Below are 21,876 nucleotides of genomic sequence, written 5' to 3'. Positions count from 1 at the left end.
CCCAAAGAGGATTATAATCTCGGGCCCATGGTCAGCAACACCCCACCAGAGTTCCAGGCATTTGTGCAGGCCCACCTGGCCACATTTGCCACTCACAAACATGACTGCGGGAGGGTCACAGGGTTTGAGGTCAGCGTAGACGGGGTCCCCATGGCCCGACCACAGAAACAGTATAACTTCCCCAGGGAAGCAGAGCCAGACATGGAAGCAGCCATGTCCTCGTTAGTGCAGCAGGGAGTTCTGAGACCTATAGCGACCCACGTGATTTCTCCATTATGGCCGGTCAGAAAGCCGGACAATTCCTGGAGGGCCACGGTGGACTATTGGGTGCTAAATAGCAACATCCCAGCCTGCGCACCCACAGTAGCAGCAGTTGACGACCTCATCGGGAGTATTCCAGCATCCGCGACCACTTTCACGGTTCTGGACATTTCAAATGGGTTTTGGTCCATCCCTGTAAGGAGGGAGGATCAGTACAAGTTTGCCTTTACATTTAAAGGGCAACAGTACACGTGGAACTGTTTGCCACAGGGCTTCCACAACAGCCCCAGCATTTTCCATCAGTGCATGGCTGACAGTTTGAAGGATTTTAGTCAGCCCAGACAGTTGGTTCAATATCTGGATGACCTGCTCCTGTTCACTGATTCGAAAGAGGAGCATGGCCCGCTATTGGCCGAACTGCTGGAGCTGTTAGGACAGAAGGGTTTCAAGGTAAATCCCAAGATAGCGCAGATCAGCCAGCAGGAGGTGAAATTCCTCGGTCTGACCGTGCGCGCTGGAGAAAGGGCCATAGATAAGGCTAGGAGGGAGGCGGTACAAGAACTACTGGTCCCTAACACAGTAACGGGTGTGAGGTCGTTCCTAGGGCTAACCGGGTACTGCAGAGACTTCATTGAGGACTATGCAGCCACCGCAGCCCCTCTGCTCCGACTCCTACACAAGGAAGTGGAGTGGCTTTGGGATGAGGGTTGCGAGGCAGCAATTGTCAGGCTCAAGAAGGACTTGCAGACCGCGCCAGCTTTAGGGGCCATAGATGGGGGAAAGAGTTTTTCCTGTAGGTAGCAGCCAGCGGGGACAGCCTGAGTGCTGTGCTGCTCCAAGAGCGGCACGGCCGGCTTGGCCAGTGGTCTACTCCTCCAGGATACTCACCGATGTGGAAAGGAGCTATTCCAATTGTGAGCGGCATCTTTTGGCCACACGTTGGGCTGTGAAAAGATCATTGATCTTCACAGGCACCTCTCCCATCAGCCACCTCACCCATCACACACCTACCCAGATGCTTCTGGATGGGAGGATCAAGGATGGAACAGTGAGCAGTGCCCGCATTGCCTGCTGGACCTTGCTCCTTTGACAGATGGATCTGAAGGTGAAGGGTCTTTTTGAGCCAAAGCTCGCAGCCAGGATGGTATATCCTGGAACAGCACATCGGTGTTCCATTGAAGGGGTTTGGGAAGTAAACATAGGTTTACGGGCCGGGATACATCCCACAGGCCGCGAGATCTATGTAGACAGCTCCAGCACGGTATCTGCTGGCGAGCGCCTCACGGGGTGTGGAGTTTACGACCCAGTGGCAAATATTGCCCTGGCGATTAAGCTCCCCAGCACCATGAGCGCCCAGCAGGCTGAACTGTCCGCGGTGGTGCATGTCGTTACACACCCCGAAATCTTCCCCACCCCCTACACGATTTGCTCAGACAGCATGTTCACATGCAATTCATGTACGGAGTACCTGGCCATCTGGTCCCGCCGCGGATATACCTCCGCTGACGGGAGACCCCTCATAGTAAAGCCCCTGCTGGAAAAGATCCTGGCAGCAGTGGGGAAGGAAGGGGAGGTTTTCATCCACAAGGTGAAGGCCAATTCCTCCACAGAACCCCGCGGCCAAGGCAACCAGCAGGCTGACTTGCTCGCCAAGGAGGGTGTACGCACAGGCACTTTCTGGGACCCATTTGGGTCCAAACCCATGGCGGCGGTCAGAGGTAGGGACGGGACCCAAGGGAGTGTAGGAGTAGCGTTAGCCCCGGACCTTAAGACAGTCCAAGCCCAAGATCCCGTCCTCAAAGCAGTCCTCAGTGCCATAGCTGAGGGAAAGGGAATAGAAGGTCCGTACGGCACAGCGACTCTTCTCCGTTAAAGAGGGTATGCTGTTCCGGGGGGAACAGTGGGTTGTGCCACAGCAGCACTGGAGGGAATTCCTTAAACTGGCGCATGAGGGTCCAGGAGCGGGACTCCCCGGGCCTGAGACCACCTGGCAATGGGTGAAACAGGCGGGATGGTGGCCGGGACTCAGGGACGATGTCCGCGAGTTCTGTGCAGGCTGTCTTCTGTGCGCTGCAAACAACCCTGACCCCCACAAAAGGAAGGTCCCTATGAGGCATGTCAGGAGGGTAGAGGGACCATGGCAGTCGATACAGGTCGACTACATCGGGCCCCTGCCCACCGCCCGCCCAGGGAGGCTGTAAGTACTGCCTAGTCCTGGTGGACGTGTTTACCAAGTGGGTAGAGACTTCTCCCTGCAGAACTGCCACAGCTCTGGGTACTGCCAGGAACCTGGTCCGGGAAGTGTTCTCGAGGTGGCGACTACCACAGTTTGTGGAGTCCGACCAAGGGAGCCACTTCACTGGACAGGTAATGCAGAACACCCTGATGCTGCTAGGCATTTAAGGGAAATGGCACGTAGCCCACAACCCCCAGTCATCGGGGTTTGTAGAACGCATGAATCGGACCCTGAAAGAAAGGTTAAGAAAGGAAACGGTGGACTCGCCCCATAAATGGGCCGAGGTCCTACCGTTGGTTTTGATGGGGATCCGGGCCAGCCAGTCTAAAAGCACGGGGTATTCCCCGTACGAGCTAATGACTGGCAGGGTTATGTGGACCCCCACCCATGTACTAGCCCCAGTGCTCACGGAGGGTCAGCTCAGGGAGCTAAACCGGGACAGGTTTGCCCGAAACCTCATTGAGCACCTGAAGCAGGTCCATGAGCGGGCGGCTGGGAACATGGGAAGGCAGCATCGGAGTATCCGATTGCTGCTCGATCCGAGAAAGCACCACAAGTGGGAGGTAGGAGATCAGGTTATGGTCAGAAATTATGCCCGAGTAGGTAGTTTGGAGCCATTGTACATGGGGCCCTACAGTATTGTAGATAAAGCCAGCCCCATGGTATACACCGTAAAGATGCCCCAACGTACAAAATGGTTCCATATCAACCAGTGTAAGCTGTTTACACCTGAAAGGGGAAGGCAGCCAGCTGGGGAAAGGTCTGAGGATAAAGAGCCTCAGCCTGCAGCAGGAGCGAGTTCACAGACTGCACAGGCAGGCGCTGTGGCTTGCTTGAAGGGAAGGACCATCCCGCCCATCGATTGGGACACTCCCCCACGCTTCTGGGATCCAGACGAGGGTGAGGAACCTGAGGGCAAAAACCCCGCCCCTAACCCAGGTGTAGAGACGGAGGGAACTGAGGTCGAAAACCCCGCCCCGGACCCAGCCATGGGACCTGGGGGCGGAGGCTCTCAGCTCGCGGCAGCAGGCTGCAAAATGTTACCTGCCCCCAGCCTAGGTTCGGGAGGGGTCAAGCCTGGGGGAGCAACAGTTCAGGTAAAAGGCCCAGCGGCCAAGAAAGCCCCACCCATCAAAGCCCCTAGAAGGTCCCCACGGACGCCTCAGCCGAGAAAGCCATGGTCACCAGCCCTCCAGTTACCAAGGGCCGCCCCTCGAGCCAGGGAGAGGTCCAAGGACAGAGGTCCTCAGCCAGCAGCCACGGGCTGCTAGGGACCAACAGTGAAGGACGGTGCAGTCATGCCGGGGGTAGCAGCGAGCCGCAGTCCGACCAGGGATTAGCCTGGCCGCCCGGAGATGGGCAGCGCATGTATATAGTTTTAGTTTAAGTTAAGTTTTAAGTGTAATTATTTAGCTTATGTTTGGGTGTTTATAATTTAAGTTAAATAAGGTGATGGGTTGTTTTATGTAAGTAATCTGTTAAGAGTGTATGTTTGGGTCGAGGTCGCGGGACCTGACCATGCCTCACCAAGCCAGAGAATCTCTTGGGGACCTAGCTGCATGTTTTTACATCTTTTTGCAGAAAGATTTTTGGGATGGAATGGATCGTGATGCTATTCACCCTGATCGGGATGAGTGTGGAGAGGAGGGGCGACGTCCAGGACTCCCACATCTACAGATGTTCTGGAGACAAGGCGCCCCTAGCGATCGATAGGAGCGGTAAAGGGGATGCAGAGGAGACCGCCGTTTACTACCACGAGGGAAGGTGGCCAGGATGGTTGGGGTCCAATTAGTCTCAGTACTCCAGCCAAACCGGATTCACGTACGGGGAAGCCTCCCCCCTGTGCCCCAGGGTACGAGTCGTTGCCACGAGGGTCAGCGTCACCGTTGGAAAGCGAATATGTTTGACGTGTAAAGGACACATTCCACTGGATAGATGGTGGTGGCTCAGGAAGTTGAGCAAGGACATGAGGAACCTTGAAGTTGAGTGGGAACGGTTGGGAAACAGCACCCATCGGACGATTACCGGGACTCATGGAGGACTAAGCGTGTGTTGGGACAAGTGGTGGGAACCGGATCAAGGGATTTACATTTGTATGTGGGGATCAGAGAAGGTCTGCCCCGCAGGCATATCCATTATTTTCCACCGGCAGTGGCAGGACGCTGGGGAGGGGATGAGGTGAGATACCAGCCTGAAGGCGTGCGCAGTCCCATTCTCCCCGATCCCAGTCAACGCCACTGAGCTGGTAACCCGCCCCCGTAAGCCCCCGCCCACGGCGCAGGCGGCGAGGTTACCCAGGGAAGATTGCCCCACCACCACCAAGGGACCAGGGAATGGGTTGGTACTGGTCCCCACTGATCAGATGCTGTACCAGGGGGTACACTAAGCGGTAGCCTCCGTGATTTTAAATCTCACCGAGGTACATTTACCGGAGTGGTGCCCCAAAGAAACAGAGCAGTTATACCAGTCCCTATTGAAGGACATGTTCAAAAAGTTTTACGAGTTCGATTTTGCCCACGTGTACAAGACCGAACTCTACACCACACACCGAGAGTTTTTGGGTAATGCAGGGAGGCAAAGAAGGGGTGCATGGAATGATGTTTTTACTGCGTTTAATACTGGGTCCTCTGTCATCAACAGCTTGGATGACATAGAGCTACCGACCCAGATAAATGGTTTAAAAACACAGTTAAAGAGAATATTACTGGATGAGAACAAGGGAGTGGGCTCGGAGTGTGATGAAATATTCCATTCATCACTCATTGGTATTCCCTGCCTGTGACTGTGGTTGGTTTCAGTTTCATTTCCCTTACCTCAGTTCCGTTTGCTCACCATTGTATTGTACTGTGTGTAGGGCTCCGCCCATACCTGGCCCCTATGTAAGCTGGCCCAGCCTGCATCACATCCAGTACGGCAGACCTCTGGATGGAAGATACCTCTCCTCTGTGTGTTACCTTCTAAGTCAATAAAAGCCTTGTTTTGTTTCGCTAACATCGAGTCTCGGATTTATTGAGGCACATCACGGAGTTGCATGAGGACCAGGCCATGACGGTCCATTTAAAGGAGATCATAGCTGAGTTGGAAAAGCACGCAAAGATGGTAAATGCTCTCATAAGGGAGGACAGAAATGCTTCTGACCAGGCTGCGCAGAATGAGGTGTGCGTGTTATACGGGGCGTGGTTACTGGGCGAGGGCCGCAGTAATCTGGAGGATTTAAAACAGGGTTTGGTCTCCTCCTGGATTAGCAACAAGCACCTTGCAGCCCTCCACCCTTTCGAGAATGCATTGAACCCGTGCCAACTCTGGCTAGCCTCCGAAGCCTATCCAATCCCCGTGGATTGTGGGCGGTCCACGCACACAATCATGGGAGTAGTAGTTAGGATGCCGGTCATGGGTAGGACAGCCCGACCTGTGCCGGTATACAGGGTTGAGAACATTGGAGTCATTCAAGGGGGTGCACACATTCGTTTCACAGCGGTCCCGCCTTACGTCATTAAGTGGGAGCACGCTATGACAGGTACTGACCTCTCAGGGTGCCGGAGCTGGGGAACACACATAATCCTGTGTCCCCAGCACTTGAATGCCTATTCAAAACCGCAGTGTGGGTTCAGAGCTGCTGACGCGAAGCTTATAAATTGCACCATGGAGGCAATGGCACAAGGCCATGTTCCATCGCAGGTAGCATATATAGGAGGTGGAACATATTGTGTCACCACCGGTGCGTCCCACTACCAGCAAGGACAGCATAGCTGGTGTCCAGTTAGTGACAGCAGTTTCTGTTTTAAACCCAAGGCAGAAGTTCAAGTGGCCCGGGAACGAATTGTCCCCATTCCTGAACACTCCAGTGTTCACGTCACTGTGAAGGAGAATTTTACGAATTTGCAGAAGTACGTAGCCCACTTTGGCTACGAAATTCCCCCTCTCCCTGAACACCTTACCAAAGTACTCAAAGCCATTATAGTTTCGCAGAAACATTTTTATACATTCGAACAGAAAACAGTAGAGATAGGGTCTAAGATATTGGATATTGTGACTCCACCCTGGTGGAACATTTTCAATAATATAGTGGTCCCTTTATGGATCAGACTGACTTCCCACATTCTCATGGTTTGTCAGTTATGGACAATGTTGTATTTAGTTTGTATCCAATGTAAGGGAAAAGGTCGGTGGTCAGAATTCCGAAACCAGAGATTTTGGAAGGAACATTATGTAACGGTGGAGGGAGATACGCCGGTTTACTCCTTTCCATGCATGTTGATTAAAGATTGTTGTTTCTTTGTGTTTGTTATTTTTAATAAAGGTTCTTCTTTTGTTTTTTTGCGACGCGGTTTAATAAAGATATGTGTACCAAGTGGTGCAGGGGTGTTGGACCCCCTCCATGCTTGGATGTGTGTGTAAAGTCTGTAATTTTACTCTGTATGCTGATGTACACTACAATTTCGCAGAATGCGAAGTGCATGTGTCGTGGGTATATTAGATAGGTAATTACAGGGGAAGGTTGACTATGGAGGGTCAGAAAAATTTTGCTCACCTTAAAAGTATGATACTTCAAGCAAGTTTTAGTATCACGGGGGGCAGTGTAAGATTTGCAAAATTTCTACATTTCCCCAAAGGTTGTTATGAATAAACGGGACCCTGTGTGGACATTTTAAATCAAAAAGGGTACCCACGATGGCATCCGTGCCTCGTGGCAGAAAGCCAGTGAGATTTTTAAATGGACTCTGCAACGCAGACAGCTTGTGGATCGAAACCAAAGCTGCAGTAGCTGTGAAGAGAGACTTTGGGCTAGAAATTCAGTCGGCTTTGCGCCCAGTTTTCGCCCAAAGAGGGCTTTTGCGCCACTTGCTGAGATTGCGCTGATATTCAGCGCTGCGGTAATGGCGGCGTTAGCCAGTAGCGCTACGCCGCCACCGATGACGTCATCGGTGTGCGCAGTGCCCCACTACCGCCCCGCTACCGGCCCGACCGCCATATTTAGTTGCGGCCGCCTCTTCCGCAGCGGCCGCAAACAGCGATCTGAAAACGGGGCCGTCCTGCAGCCTTAGTGGGGCGAGTTAAGGCGGAGGTGCGGCCGGCCGCTTTTTCGGCGGCCGCCTGCCCGCACCTCCTTCCCCGGCCTCCTCCAACCCCCCCCCGCGGCATTGCCGGCTGTTTTCCGGGAGCCCGGCACTTCTCCGTGGTGCCGGGCTCATTTGCCGGCACTAGCGAGCGGCGATCTCGCTGTTGCAGGCACCTCCCCCTTAAGAGAGGGAGGAAGGCCTGCAGTACCGCAGCCTGCCGCTCCGCAGCGGGTGGCGCTGCGGCACCTAGCGCGCCGAAATTCAGTTTCAGCGCCCCAAGTGGGGGCGGCCACACCCTTGAATAGCGGCCAGCTTCAACTTGGGGCGCTGAAACTGAATTTCCGGCGGGCGCAAGTGGCTCCACTCGCAGCGGTAACTTCTGGGCGCAAGCGAGCTGGCGGGTCCAAACTGAATTTCTAGGCCTTTGTATTTTGAAACCAGACTGGACTCTGAATTATGCATTAAGCTGAATATATAATCGCAAACAGATTAAGAGAGCCATTGAGGCTGGACAGGCCCATCAAGGAACTTTCATGACAATACAAGTCGATTATCGGGCCGATAGATGCGATTACCGGCCATCTGAAAACAGTTAGTATGGATTGCTACCATTATTTAAAATAGCCCACCAAGATTAAGACAAAGAAGTAACCTGATTTGGCGCGCAGTTAAGGGTTTTCGAAAAGAGTATAATTGAAGGCCCCCGGGTAGCAATCGCTCTTCTCTTCTCTCTCCGCTCTTTGGCCCCTCGCCCTCGTGGCTGCTGCTCTTTCCCCATTTCGCGCTTACCCCCTGGCCTTTGCCCGTGCCTTTCCCCAGTCCATCTGTAATCGCCCCGGCACCATATCGGGCGCACACAGACAATTCAGGCCAGGCGAGGCGGGAGGCGATGAGGGGAGGTGGGAAGACCACCTGAGGAAGACCAACTGAGGAGATGAACTGAGGAGACGGGCTGAGGGTAGGCTTTGAATTATCGGGCCTTCAGCCTTGACCGACCTGCGATTATCTGCACACCAACTCAAACTGTCGGCTGGCGACGAAGAATCATCCCTGCAAGGTAAAGTACCCAAACAGAGACTTTAACTTTGGGGTAATCGAACCTGGACAACGCCCTTGCAGCGCCCGGAGACCACGTGGCAACAGCAGGCGCCAGAGAGCACCAAGAGCGAACCCCGAACCTCGCCGCTGTTTTGAGTCCAACAAACACTTTTGATTGGTGAGCATGAAGTTCTGACCCCTCATAGCTTAACCTAGTTAGGTATAGGGGGTGGGATAAGGATAAGGGGATTGTTGAGATAGTTGTTTTCCCTCGATGTGCCGTGTGTTCCCCATTCCCTGTATAAGTATATCGTTATTCTTTTGTATTTTTTGCCTGTAGAAGTGTACACTAGTAATTTTCCATAAGATTGTATCCATTTTTCCTCTTCAATAAAATCTTGGTTTTTGTTTACATCCAATCACCTGTCTACTCGAGTCTTCTCTGTACCGCCGCCTTGTACCTAAGTCCGGTGTCGAGAACCCAGGAGCATGGGAACGATTCGAACCGCTCATAAACAGTCAGAGGCATAACTGACTGGGCGTACGCGCCACCCCACAAGCCACCCCCTACAGAAGGAACTGGGCATTAATCTGCATAATTCTATTCTGCTGGTTGCAAATCAATTGGACATTGAGATGGTTGAATGCCTTTTTGCTCCTGCAGGCTACAGCACAATAGACACAATGGGTACATGGGTACAATCAATAATTTCTTGTACTTGTGGAAAGCTAGCTGTACAATGTTATTGTGCAGCTGATGTCAGGCTGTTGTCAGTGGTAAATGTCATGAAGGTGTTGGCACTGCTGAATAAGATGCATTTGTGTGCAGCTAACTGCTGGCATTGCATTGGCATGGACTGGCAGGAACTGGAAGATAAAGATAGAGGCGTGTTGTTACCTTGACAGCCAGTGGAAATACTGTCAGATTGCAGACATTGACTGTGGATCTTCTTGCAAGACATGGCCCAATTTGTTCACTGCCTCCCTGGTACTCCATAATCTCCTAAGACACAGATCTTCAATCAATCCCAGGTAGCTGTGCATGGGGCAGTACACTCAATGAGTAGCATAGTGGCAAGTCTGGGCAGTATGCCTTTGGTCTCACCTTACATCTCTAGGAGCCCTTTCCTGTTTCTTCTGCTGCCTGACCCAGGGAAGCAGTAATCGCAAACTGCCTTTGTATTGTGTACACAGAACAACCTTTTGTCAGAGGCAGCTGCTTCCTGGAGATTCTGCTGTCAAAATTAGCCACGACCTGGGAAGTCCCCTCTGGAACAGAATTTGGCTCTGTTCCAATGCATCAACTTATTAATCTTGTACGTTCTCCGTGTAACTGGCAATTTTGCTGGTACTGATAAAGCAAAGGTGTGCTTTAGAGCAGAGTCCTGTTTCCACTAACAGCAATGTGGATTGGAGCAGTGATCAATCAGCAAACATGTGCCGATGTGGGGAACGGTAGCGTAGTGGTTATATTACTGGACTAGTAATCCAGCGGTCTGAACTAATGATCTGGGGACAAGAGCTCAAATCCCACCATGGAAGCTGGGGAATTTAAATTCAATTAATTAAAGAAATCTGGACTAAAAAGCTAGTATAAATAATGTTGACCATGAAGCTACCAGATTGTTGTAAAAACCCATCTAGTTCACTAATACCCTTTAGAAGAGGAAATCTGCTATTCTTAACTGGTTTGGCCTACATGTAACTCCAGACCCACAGCAATGTGGTTGATTCTTAACTGTCCTCTGAAATAGCCTACCAAGCCACTCAGTTGTACCAAACCACTACAAAGAACAGTGGTTAGTGAAGACAGCTCACCACCACCTTCTCAAGGACAATTAGGGATGGGCAATAAATGCTTGCCAGCAATGCCCACATCCCTTGAACAAGTGAAAAAAAAGAGCTGTACTCCCATTTTTACTGACACTTTTTCTGTCAACAGCATTTTCTAGGCTTCATTAACCCACAGTTTACCAGCTGTGCACCAATAGCAATGTATAACCTAGAGAGTCTCCTTTACGCACTTGCGCCAACTCCATAAACAACAAGAAAGGGAAGCAATCATTTTAAACTATTGTTAAACCTGTATGCTTCCCCACCAAAAATACAAATATTTGGGAAATAGCTTTTATTGTTGTGAGGTTTGTTTTGTCAGGTTCATTTTAGCTTCTCAGGAAACCAAAATGGTGGAGCAAAGCCAACAAAGGAAATGTCCCACACAATACATTAAACAGCATTAGCAGGTGATTCACATTGGGTCCACAGGGCAAGTCACTGTAAAATTTTCCTGAAGAACTCTTAGGATGCTAACTACAGGACTCCTAGTTGTGAGAAGCTTAATTAAATCACATTTTGTGCCATGGAGAGGGCTCAATTTAGAATAAACAAGCTCTTTGGGGGCGTGATATATAAAAAATATGGTGACATTTTGTATTATCTGAGTACAATGCTACCCAAAAATATATTAAACTCACCAATTGACACTAAATACCACTGATGAGCAAGATGCACTTTCCAGACAAAAATGTTACTATTGTAAGGAATGCAAACAATACAAATAAAAATCCTATGTAAATAAACATGATGGCCCGGATTTTGTGGTAAAAATAACGATGAGGCTAAAGAGTGCTCACAGTTATTAAAGTGCAAATTGGACAACAACTTCCGGTGACCACACATGCGCAGTTAAACAGGGAAATTAGCAAGTTGCTGTCTGAGTTGCTCTGCTCCTCCAGAAGCTTCGCTGTACCAGTATCTCGCCGAGAGACTTGGCATTCAAATAAATGGAATGGCGTGAAGTTACGGTCCTTACCTTACAGATAACCAGTAAACACGCCAGAAAAAGTTAGGGCTTGTCAGTGTGATAATTCTTAATTACAGCCAAACAACCTCTCTGGCACTGAAAATTAACTTCTACAAGTATGGAGTCTCATTCCTTCAGGTTTTAATTATTGTTGGGGATTTAAAAGAAATAAAAATAATTAAATACATTTTTTATAACTTTGTCTTTCTGTCTCTTTTATCTCTCTTTCTCTTAATACCATTTTTGTTTCGCCTCTCTATTTTGCTTTCTGTACTTGATTTGGCATTGAATTAACTATTCTAAATGACACTTCCTGGTTCAGACTCTGTGCTGCTCAGTACCAATTTCAATCTGATTGATTAAGGAGATATGCTTGCCCTGTTTACACATGTCCCAGATCCCCTGTAGAGGACACTGTGCTGTTTTGGATTTCTAATCACTGCAAGCTCCAAGGCGAAATTCCATAGAAAGTCTGTGGGCAAGTGAAAGTGCAATCAACGGCAGGCCCCATTCGTTCGCCACTGAGAGCAAATTATGGCCCACTGTTTTTTAACACACAAGATAGAGATGGAGTTGGAAGAGGGGCTGATAACATAACAAAATTGAATGGACATAGCAATTGACAATGGCAAATGTTGACTGCAAAGTGTGACCAAACTTTGTGACAACAGGAGGTACGGCTCGGGCATGGGAAGCACATGCCCTATGCAAAAAGGTTCAAAACCAGGAGGGAGTATTGGGAAATTGAACACTGAGGCTAGCAGGCTCAAATTAAGAATGGAAAATCCTCCAGGAGTCGTTGATCTTCTTTCCCAATGCCTGATGTTCATTTGTGGCAGGTGAAGCTATGCTCTGGGAATGCAGAATAGAAAATTTACTCTGTTAGGGAATACAGGTGTTAGCCATGGCTCAGTGGTAGCGCTCTCACCTCTGAGTTCAAAGTTTGCGGGTTCAGGCCCTGCTCCAGAGACTTGAGGAAATAATCTAGGCTGACACTCAAGAGGAGACAATAAAATAAGGCCTGTCTGCCCTCTCAGGTGGACTTCAGAAATTCCCATGACACCATATGAAGAGCAGGGGAGTTCTCCCTGTTGTCCTGGCCAATAGTTATCCCTCAACCGACATCACTAAATCAGATTATCTGCTCATGATCACATTTCTGCTTATGGGACCTTGCTATGCCCAAATTCATAGTATCATAGTCACAGGGGAAGGGCATTCAGCCCATCGTGTCTGTGTCTGCTCTTTGTTGGAGCTATCCAATTAGTTCCATTTCCATGCTCTTTCCCCACAGCCCTGTAATTTTTTTCCCGTCAAGTATTTATCCAATTCCCTTTTGAAAGTTAATATTGACCTTGCTTCCATCACGCTTTCAGGCAGTGCATTCCAGCTCATAACAACTCACTGTGTAAAAAAAATGTTTCCTTCCTCTGGTTACTGACCCTTCTGCCATTGGGAACAGTTTCTCCTTATTTTCTCTATCAAAACCATTCATGATTTTGAACACCTCTATCAAATCTCCTCTTAACTTTCTCTGCTTTAAGGAAAACAGCTCCAGCTTCTCCAATCTCTCCACATAACTGAAGTCCCTCATCCCTGGGATCATTCCAGTCAATCTCTTCTGCACCCTCTCCAAGGCCTTGCCATTCTTCCTGTAGTGGCGCTTCTTAGTTTCCAAACAGGCAGGCCACTGGGCTGTGGGGCTTTTAACATCGAGTAGACGCGTGTCGAAATAAAACGTTCCCAAACGTAGCTTTGTCTTTTAAACGGTTTACTATAACACTTAACAAACAGAATTACAAAGCAAACACGTATAAACGAACACGGTCAAAAACTGTACTGCTCCAAACCTCACAGCTTCTGCCTCTTTCACCACGTGCAGTTTAAAACTGTAAGATGGCTGCACCCATGTGTGGCTTAGGGACTGTTCCATTGTGGCAAGAATGAAGGGGGTGTCGGACTATACTACTGGAGCAAGAAAATAGGGGGTTTCTTAATACAATAAGTCGTTCAGGTAAATTAACTGTATTATGCCATTTAGCCACTATTTTAAAGTATTTTCTTAAGCTTTTATGGCTCTTACATTCCGGCCCCTAATTGACTAGGCACATGAAGCATATCAATTACTCAAACATTAAGAGTCATAAACTAATGAGTTCAACATATTTACAATACAAGTGTCCACTTTTTTCTTTCGTTCAGGAGCTTTTCACGCTGCTTCTTGTAGCAGGCAGAGCTTTGTGATCGGTCTCTCCAGGGTACTGGTCTTGGTTTGCAAACAGACGCGACGAACGACGCCTCTGGAGTCTGGCATGGTCTTAATTATTTTTCCCATCAACCAAGAATTTCTAGGGGCTGAATCATCCACAATTAAGACAATGTCTCCGACGATGAAGTTCCTCTTTATTTTGGACCATTTTTGACGCTCCTGTAGCAGAGGTAAGTATTCTCTTGTCCATCTGGTCCAGAAGAGGTCTGACATATACTGAACTTGCCTCCACTTCCGACGGGCATACAGATCTTCCTTTTTGAAGACTCCCGGGGGCATGGCTGGCTGTGTTTTCAACAACAACAGGTGGTTCGGAGTCAGGGCTTCGAGGTCATTGGGATCATCTGATGTCTTAGTTATCGGTCGGTCATTAATGATGGCTTCGACCTCGCACAGAACGGTTTGGAGTCCCTCGTCGTCCAGCGCTTGCTGCTTCAGTACAGAACTGAGTAGTTTTCTTACGGTGCGTATCTGTCTTTCCCAGACACCTCCATGGTGGGATGCAGCCGGAGGATTGAAGATCCACTTAATTCCTGTTTGCATCATGGCTTACTGTATTTTAAGCTGATTCCAACCTTCAAGAGCTTCCCGTAGTTCTCTCTCCGCTCCGACGAAATTAGTGCCATTATCAGAACGCATAATGGACACCTGCCCTCTTCTACAGACAAAGCGCCGCAAGGCGTTAATACAGGAATCAGTGTCAAGCGTGTGTGCCACCTCAATATGAACTGCTCTGATGGTCAAACAAGTGAAAAGCACACCATATCTCTTGACAAGGCTCCGTCCTCGCTTTACCTCGAAAGGCCCGAAATAGTCCACCCCTACGTTTGTAAATGGGGGCTTGTCTGGTAACAAACGGTCTTCAGGCAGGTCTGCCATTTTCTGCTCCCCAGCTCTAGCGTGTAACCGTCTGCAAACAATACATTCAGAGAGTATTTTTCTTATTACGGAATTAGCTCCTGGAATCCAGTATCTTTGTCTTAGCTTCGCAAGCACGTGATTCCTCCCACTGTGTCCAATACTCTGGTGTATATGCTGAAGAATGAGAGTAGCAACCCGGAGGTCCTTAGAAAGGATAGCAGGATGCTTGGCCTCCTCTGGCATAGCAGATTTGTTTAGTCTCCCTCCCACCCTCAGTACTCCATCTTGCAGTGTAGGGTCCAGCTTGTAGATATGACTACCTTTCTTGATTGGAGTATTTTGCTGTAGAGCTTCGGTTTCTTCTGGGTATCTTTGTCTTTGACTGAAGCAAACTATCTCCTTCTCAGCCTTGGCCAAATCCTCCACGGTCAATGAATTCTTGCTCAATGTGGTCTTGTGCTGATGCATATACTGCTGTAGAAGCATTCTGTGCTTATCAGGGTTACTTTCAGACTGACTGATAGTGGCTCGGTACTCTTTTCTCTTACCGCTCAGGTGTAGCAGCAACTCTTTCAATCTTAGAAACCATGCAACTGCTTTCCTCAACTGGTGCCATCCTGAGAAATGGTTAACAAGCTTGTTCACTGTGTCAAAGTTCTCTTTCGTAGTTATGAAATTTACTGTGACTGATCTCTTGACTTCGACGTCGTCTTCAGTAATCTGACTTGGCGTATCTGGTCTTTCTGGCCATGATCTCTCTGTTTCCAGCAGATAACTTGGGCCTTGTATCCAAGTTTCACTCCTCATGAAGTTTTCAGCCTTCAATCCCCGTGAGGCTTGATCTGCTGGGTTTAATGAGGTGTTTACATACCTCCATTGAGATGGTTGTGTAGCTTCTCTAATGGATGAGATTCTGTTTGCTACGAAGGTCTTGAAGCGTATCTTCTCATTCTCTATATACTTCAGCACCGTCGTGCTATCCGTCCAGAAGACAGATTCTTCTAATGGGAGCTGTAACTCTTTACGCATCACCTGGTCAACTTTAACTGCAACAACCGCTGCCGTCAATTCCAGTCTCGGGATGGTGACCTGCTTCAGCGGAGCCACCCTGGATTTTCCCATGAGGAAGGCACAATGTTTCTGGCCCTGTTGATTTGTCAGCAAGAGGTAGGTAGCCGTGCCATAGCCGTCCTCACTGGCGTCCGAGAAATGATGTAGTTGAGCCGTCTTTGTAACTCCAAAACTCATGGGCTTGATGCATCTACTGACGTTGAAGCTAGAAAGTTGTTGCAAATCTGTCAGCCATCTGTGCCATCTCTGAGCTTGACCTTCTGGGATATCTTCATCCCATCCTCTCTTGTCTCTACACAGCTCTCGTAGCATCAGCTTCACCGGCAGAATGAGTGGTGCCAGGAATCCGAGAGGGCCGTAGATGGAACTGACCACGGAGAGAATCCCTCGTCTTGTGGATGGTCTTTCGTTCACCATTATCCTGAAGTTGAACGTGTCTGACTCGATGCACCATTGTACACCAAGAGCTCTCTCGATAGGAAGGACATCGTGGCTCAGGTCCAGATCTTTGACTTCAGTGGCTCTTTCCTTTTCTGGGATAGAAGCTAGAACTGCTCTGCTGTTGCTTATCCACTTAGTCAGATGGAATCCTCCATTCGAACACAGAGTTCTAAGGTCTCTTGACAGTGCGATGGCATCGTCTTCTGTTGACACGGACTTCAGACAGTCATCGACATAAAAGTTTCTGAAGATTGTCTCCACAGCCTCGGATGGTGCTTTGCCCTTGCCATCTTCTGCAGTTTTTCTGAGAGCGTAGCTTGCACAGCTGGGAGATGATGTGGCTCCAAACAGGTGTACGGCCATTCTACATTCCACCATCGCTTCACTAACGTCGCCATCTGGCCACCAAAGGAAACGCAGAAGATCAGCATCTTCGTCAGGGATTCTGACTTGGTAGAACATTGATTCTATGTCTGCCATCATGGCAACGAGCTCTTGTCTAAACCTAGTCAAGACGCCAATGAGGGTATTAGTAAGATCAGGACCTTGAAGCAGCTGGTCATTCAATGAAGTTCCTCTGAATGAGGCGGCGCAGTCAAACACTACACGGATCTTTTTCTTCTTTGGGTGATACACCCCGTGATGAGGAATGTACCAGACCCTTCCATCGTCTCTGTTCAACTGTTCTTCGGGCACTTTTACAGCATAGCCTTTCGCTATGATGTTTCTCATGAAGTCTTTGTAGTCTTCGTGAAAGTCGGGGTTCTTGTTCAGCTTTCTCTTTAGACTGATGGCACGTTGCTCTGCTATGCAGCGATTGTTCGGCATCTTCGCGGTCTGTCTTCTCAGTGGCAAACCAATGTGATAGTGGCCATCAATGAACTGTGTAGACCTTGTCATCAAACCCATGAACTGATGGTCTTCTTGTGACATCTCTGTCTTTTCCTCACAGCTGCGTTCTGAGAAGTCTGCGTTGAACTGTTGTATCAACAGCTCTTCAATGCTTGCGATAGAGATGCGATTAACTGTGACGTTTTGTCGTTCCTCCTTGTTTGACTTGTGGCCATCATCTCTCCTTACCGGTCCATTGATTACCCATCCAAGGGCTGTCCTGACGGCGTAGGGTCCGTCATCCTTGCTGTTTATCACCTGCCATGGCTCCATAGTTTTGTAGGCATTGGTTCCAATTAATAGGCCAATTTCTGCTCCAATGTATGGGAGATGCACCTTTTCTAGGTAGGGCCATCTATCCACATCCTTCTGCAGGGCTAGGTTCCCTATTCTAACAGGAATCTCCCTCTGTGTGAAAACATTAGGCAGGTCTATGAAGTCCTTCTCTTCAAGTCCACACACTTCTAGGTCTGACAGGATATAGCTTTGCATTGACTTCTCATGACCCATGGTGCGTAATAGGATTTCTGTTCTTCTGCCTCTAACGTTCAGCTGTCGCATGAGTGATTCTGTGCAGAACGTTGCTGAACTACCTGGATCCATGAAGGCGTAAGTCTCCACAACCTTCTCACTCCTCTTAGACTTGATCCTTACTGGTACGATGGCGAGAATACAGTCACTGTCACCGGCCCCAGTGAGTCCACAAGTCTCTGGTTCTAGCAACACCAGAGCACTTGAAACAACCTTCTCGTCGGTATTGTTTTCTTCACTCTTCTTAGAGACTTGTTCTTCTTTATGGATATGCAGCAGACTGGGATGTTTCCGAGTGCACTCTCTGCATGTTGTTCTTTGCTTACAGTTTCTACTCAGGTGCCCCTGAGAGAGACATCCAAAACATAGGCCGTTGTACTTCAGGAATTCGATTCTGTCCTTATGTGACTGTGCTTTGATGTCGCTGCAGAAATCCAATGTATGATTCTTCTGGCAGAATAAGCATGGCTTCTGAAAGGCATTAGCAGGCGTCACTGTGCTGCTCTTTTTGGGAGATGAGTTCTGGGGCCTTTCTTCCTCGGCCTGAGTGACGATAGTTGCAAAGCTGCTTCCCCTGGAACCACCTTTCCTGAGAGTCTTTGATTCAGCAGGCTTGGCTTTCACTCTTCCATCGGTGGTCGGGCTGACATCCTGGATGTTTCCAAACAATGGGTCCCTAGCAATTTTAGCCTGTTTGTCTATGAAATTCACTAAGTCTGCAAACCTGGCTCTACTTTTCCGTCTCTCCATTATCTCAAAGGCTGTTCTTCTCCATTGTTCTCTCATCCTGTAAGGAAGCTTAGAGATGACGATTCTCATAGTCGTAGGATTGTCCATCTCTTCCATGAATTCAACATCCTCCATGGTGTTGCGACATCCTATGAGGAAGAGAACATATGCGTTCAATGCCTCTCCGTCTTCCGATCTGATCTGTGGCCACTTGGTAGCCTTTTCGATATATGCAGTGGTTATCTTCAGCTCGTTACCATAGTGCTCCTGCAGCAACTTCCTGGCTTCTATGTATCCCCGGTCCGGTCTCATGTGTTCACAGCTTCTGACCAGGTCTTGTGGTTTACCACTGGTGTACTGTCCCAGGTAGTACAACTTATCACTGCTGCTCTCTGTCTTGGAGTCAATGGCTTGTTCAAAGGATCTGATGAAGGGCTTATACTTGAGTGGGTCGCCTTGGAACACTGGTATGTCTCTTTGAGGGAGTCGAAACAGATTCTGTTGTTTTACAAGCATCTCTGTAATTTCGTTCTGACGTTGCATCACTCGGTATAGGCTTCTCCCTGTGTCTTCAGGCCTCTGGTGGTCATCAGCAGGGTCTAGTCTAGACCGTCTGACGTCTGGGGTAGCATCACGTGCTCCTGTTAGTGGAGAGGCCACTCTTCCATGCTGTAATGCCGGGGAATTGCTTTCGGGCTCTGTTGTAACTCTTGAAGGTGCCCTGGATCCAACTCTATGTGGCAACGTTGACTGGCAGTGGCTCCCGCCATCCCGTGAGCCTTCATAATCTTCGTACGCACTCAACCTGGCATCTGAGACCTCGATAGCTGTTTTCATCTCCAGCCGTTCTTTCTTTGCCTGCACCTGGGCCCGCTGGGCCTGCACTTGGGCCTGTTGGGCCTGCACTTGGGCCTGCAGTTGGGCCTGTTGGGCCTGCAGTTGAGCCTGCAGTTGGGCCTGTTGGGCCTGCAGTTGGGCCTGCAGTTGGGCCTCTTGGACCTGCAGTTGGGCCTCTTCCCGTTCAAGAGCTTGCTTCTCATCTAAAGATGCTGCACGCGCCATCAACGCCGCCCGTTCAGCCTCCGCTCTCATGCGTCGCGCCGAGCTTGTGGTAGAAGCGGCTGATCTGCGTCCAGAAACAGAGCTACCTTCTTTTCGATTTTTGCTCGGTCTGGCGGAAGTCTCTGAAATGCTATCGTCTGGTCCGACTTCATCGTCAACCTTATCTTTCTCTGCTGTATCAGCATCTTGACGAATTTTTAACATCCACTGCTCCGTGGCCTTGATATAGTCCTTAATGCTGGTTGATTTAAGATCAAACCAGTCGTGCTGATCAGTGTTTCCCTCTTCTTCAGACAGAAGTGCTAATACATCTTCATTGAGTATATTAAATTCTTCATGCAGCTTGGAGAAATCGTAATACATCATGTCTTCAGCTTTCTTAATATTAGCATTATCTTCCATGAGACGATCAATTATCTTCATTTTTCCAGTTATCTGAACTAATTTAGCCTTCCTTGCACCTATGCTTCTATGTAACTTCTCTTCCCTTGCCTTTGGGGTGAGCTTTATTTCCCTCTTTTGGCCAGCAATCCTTCTGGCTGGGGGAAGCTCCTGGCTCCTTAAGGCCTCGGCCATTTTACCCGCAGCTCTTATTTAGCTTCTCAACAGAATGAACAAAGCAAGTAACAGTCACTGTACCTTCGCTTTCTTAAATTGCCGTCTGGCTCCGTGACCATTCATGTATACGTTCGCCGACGATTCCGTCCCTTCCTTCTTAGGGAGCTAGTTTTTGACTAATGTAGTGGCGCTTCTTAGTTTCCAAACAGGCAGGCCACTGGGCTGTGGGGCTTTTAACATCGAGTAGACGCGTGTCGAAATAAAACGTTCCCAAACGTAGCTTTGTCTTTTAAACGGTTTACTATAACACTTAACAAACAGAATTACAAAGCAAACACGTATAAACGAACACGGTCAAAAACTGTACTGCTCCAAACCTCACAGCTTCTGCCTCTTTCACCACGTGCAGTTTAAAACTGTAAGATGGCTGCACCCATGTGTGGCTTAGGGACTGTTCCATTGTGGCAAGAGTGAAGGGGGTGTCGGACTATACTACTGGTGCAAGAAAATAGGGGGTTTCTTAATACAATAAGTCGTTCAGGTAAATTAACTGTATTATGCCATTTAGCCACTATTTTAAAGTATTTTCTTAAGCTTTTATGGCTCTTACACTTCCTAAAGTGTGGTGTCCAGAATTGACCTCAATACTCCAGCTGAAGCCTAACCAGTGTTTTATAGAGATTCAGCATAACCTCCTTGCTTTTGTACTCTATGCTTCTATTAATAAAGCCAAGGAGCCCATATGTTTTTTTAACAGCTTGTCCTTCTACCTTCAAGGATTTGTCTACATATACCCCCAGACCTCTCTGTTCCTGCACAACCCTTTAAAATGGTACCATTTAGTTTATATTGCCTCGTCTCATTCTTCCTATCAAAATTTGTCACTTCATACTTCTCTACATTAAATTTCATCTGCCATGTGTCTGCCCATTTCACCAGTCTAAGTCCTCCTGATGTCTGTTACTATCCTCCACATTGTTTACAACATTTTTGAGTTTCATGCCATCTGCAAACTTTGAAATTATGCCCATTATACCCAAGTGCAGGACATTAATATATATCAAAAAGAGCAGTGGTCCCAACATCGGGCCAAGGGGTACACCACTGCACACTTCCCTCTAGTTTGAAAAACAACCGTTCACCATTACTCTCTGCTTTCTGTCCCTTAGCCAATATCATAATCACGCTGCCACTGTCTCTTTAATCCCATGGCCTTTAATTTTACTAATAAGTCTATTACGTGGTACTTTATCAAATGCCTTTTGAAAGTCCATATACACAAAATCAACTTCCCTACCATCATCAAACCTCTCCATTATTTCATCAAAAAACTCGACCAAGTTAGTCAAACATGATTTTCTTTTAACACATCTGTGTTGACTTTCACTTATTAACCCATACTTTACGAAGAGCCAATTAATTTTGTCCTAGTTTATTGTCTCTAAAAGCTTCCCCACCACCGACATTAGGCTTACTTGCCTGTAATTGCAGGGTTTATCCCTCTCCCTTTTTTTGAACAGGGGTGTAACATTTGTAATCCTCCAGTCCTCTGGCACTGTCCCCATATTTAAGGAGGATTGGAAGATTGTGCCCAGAGCCGCCGCAATTTCCACCCCTACATCCTTCAGCAACCTGGGATGCATCACATCTGGACCGGGTAACTTTTCTACTTTTAATTACCTCTATTTTTTCTATTTTTATCCTTTCTAATATCGCTACTGTCTCCTTTCCTGCTACATTGGCAACATTCTCTTTTGTAGTGAAGGCAGATGCAAATGATTAATTTCGTACCTCAGCCATGCCCTCTGCAGATTTCCTTTTTTGTCCCTATTCGTAAGAACATAACAACATAAGAAGTAGGAGCAGGAGTAAGCCATTCGGCCCTTCGAGCCTGCTCCGCCATTCAATGAGATCATGGCTGATCTTCTGCGTCAACTCCATTCACCGGCCCTATCGACATATCCCTTGATACCTTTACTAGTCAGAAATCTATTGACTTCTGTTTTGAATATACCTAATGACTGAGCCTCCACGGCCCTCTGGGGTAGAGAATTCCAAAGAGTCA

This window comes from Somniosus microcephalus, chromosome 1 (assembly GCF_052327205.1).
Source record: "Somniosus microcephalus isolate GS21.2 chromosome 1, FLI_Smic_1.0, whole genome shotgun sequence".
In the NCBI taxonomy this organism is placed as follows: domain Eukaryota; kingdom Metazoa; phylum Chordata; class Chondrichthyes; order Squaliformes; family Somniosidae; genus Somniosus; species Somniosus microcephalus.
The sequence above is the reverse complement of the archived record's forward strand: the minus strand, read 5'-3'. Positions refer to the sequence as shown.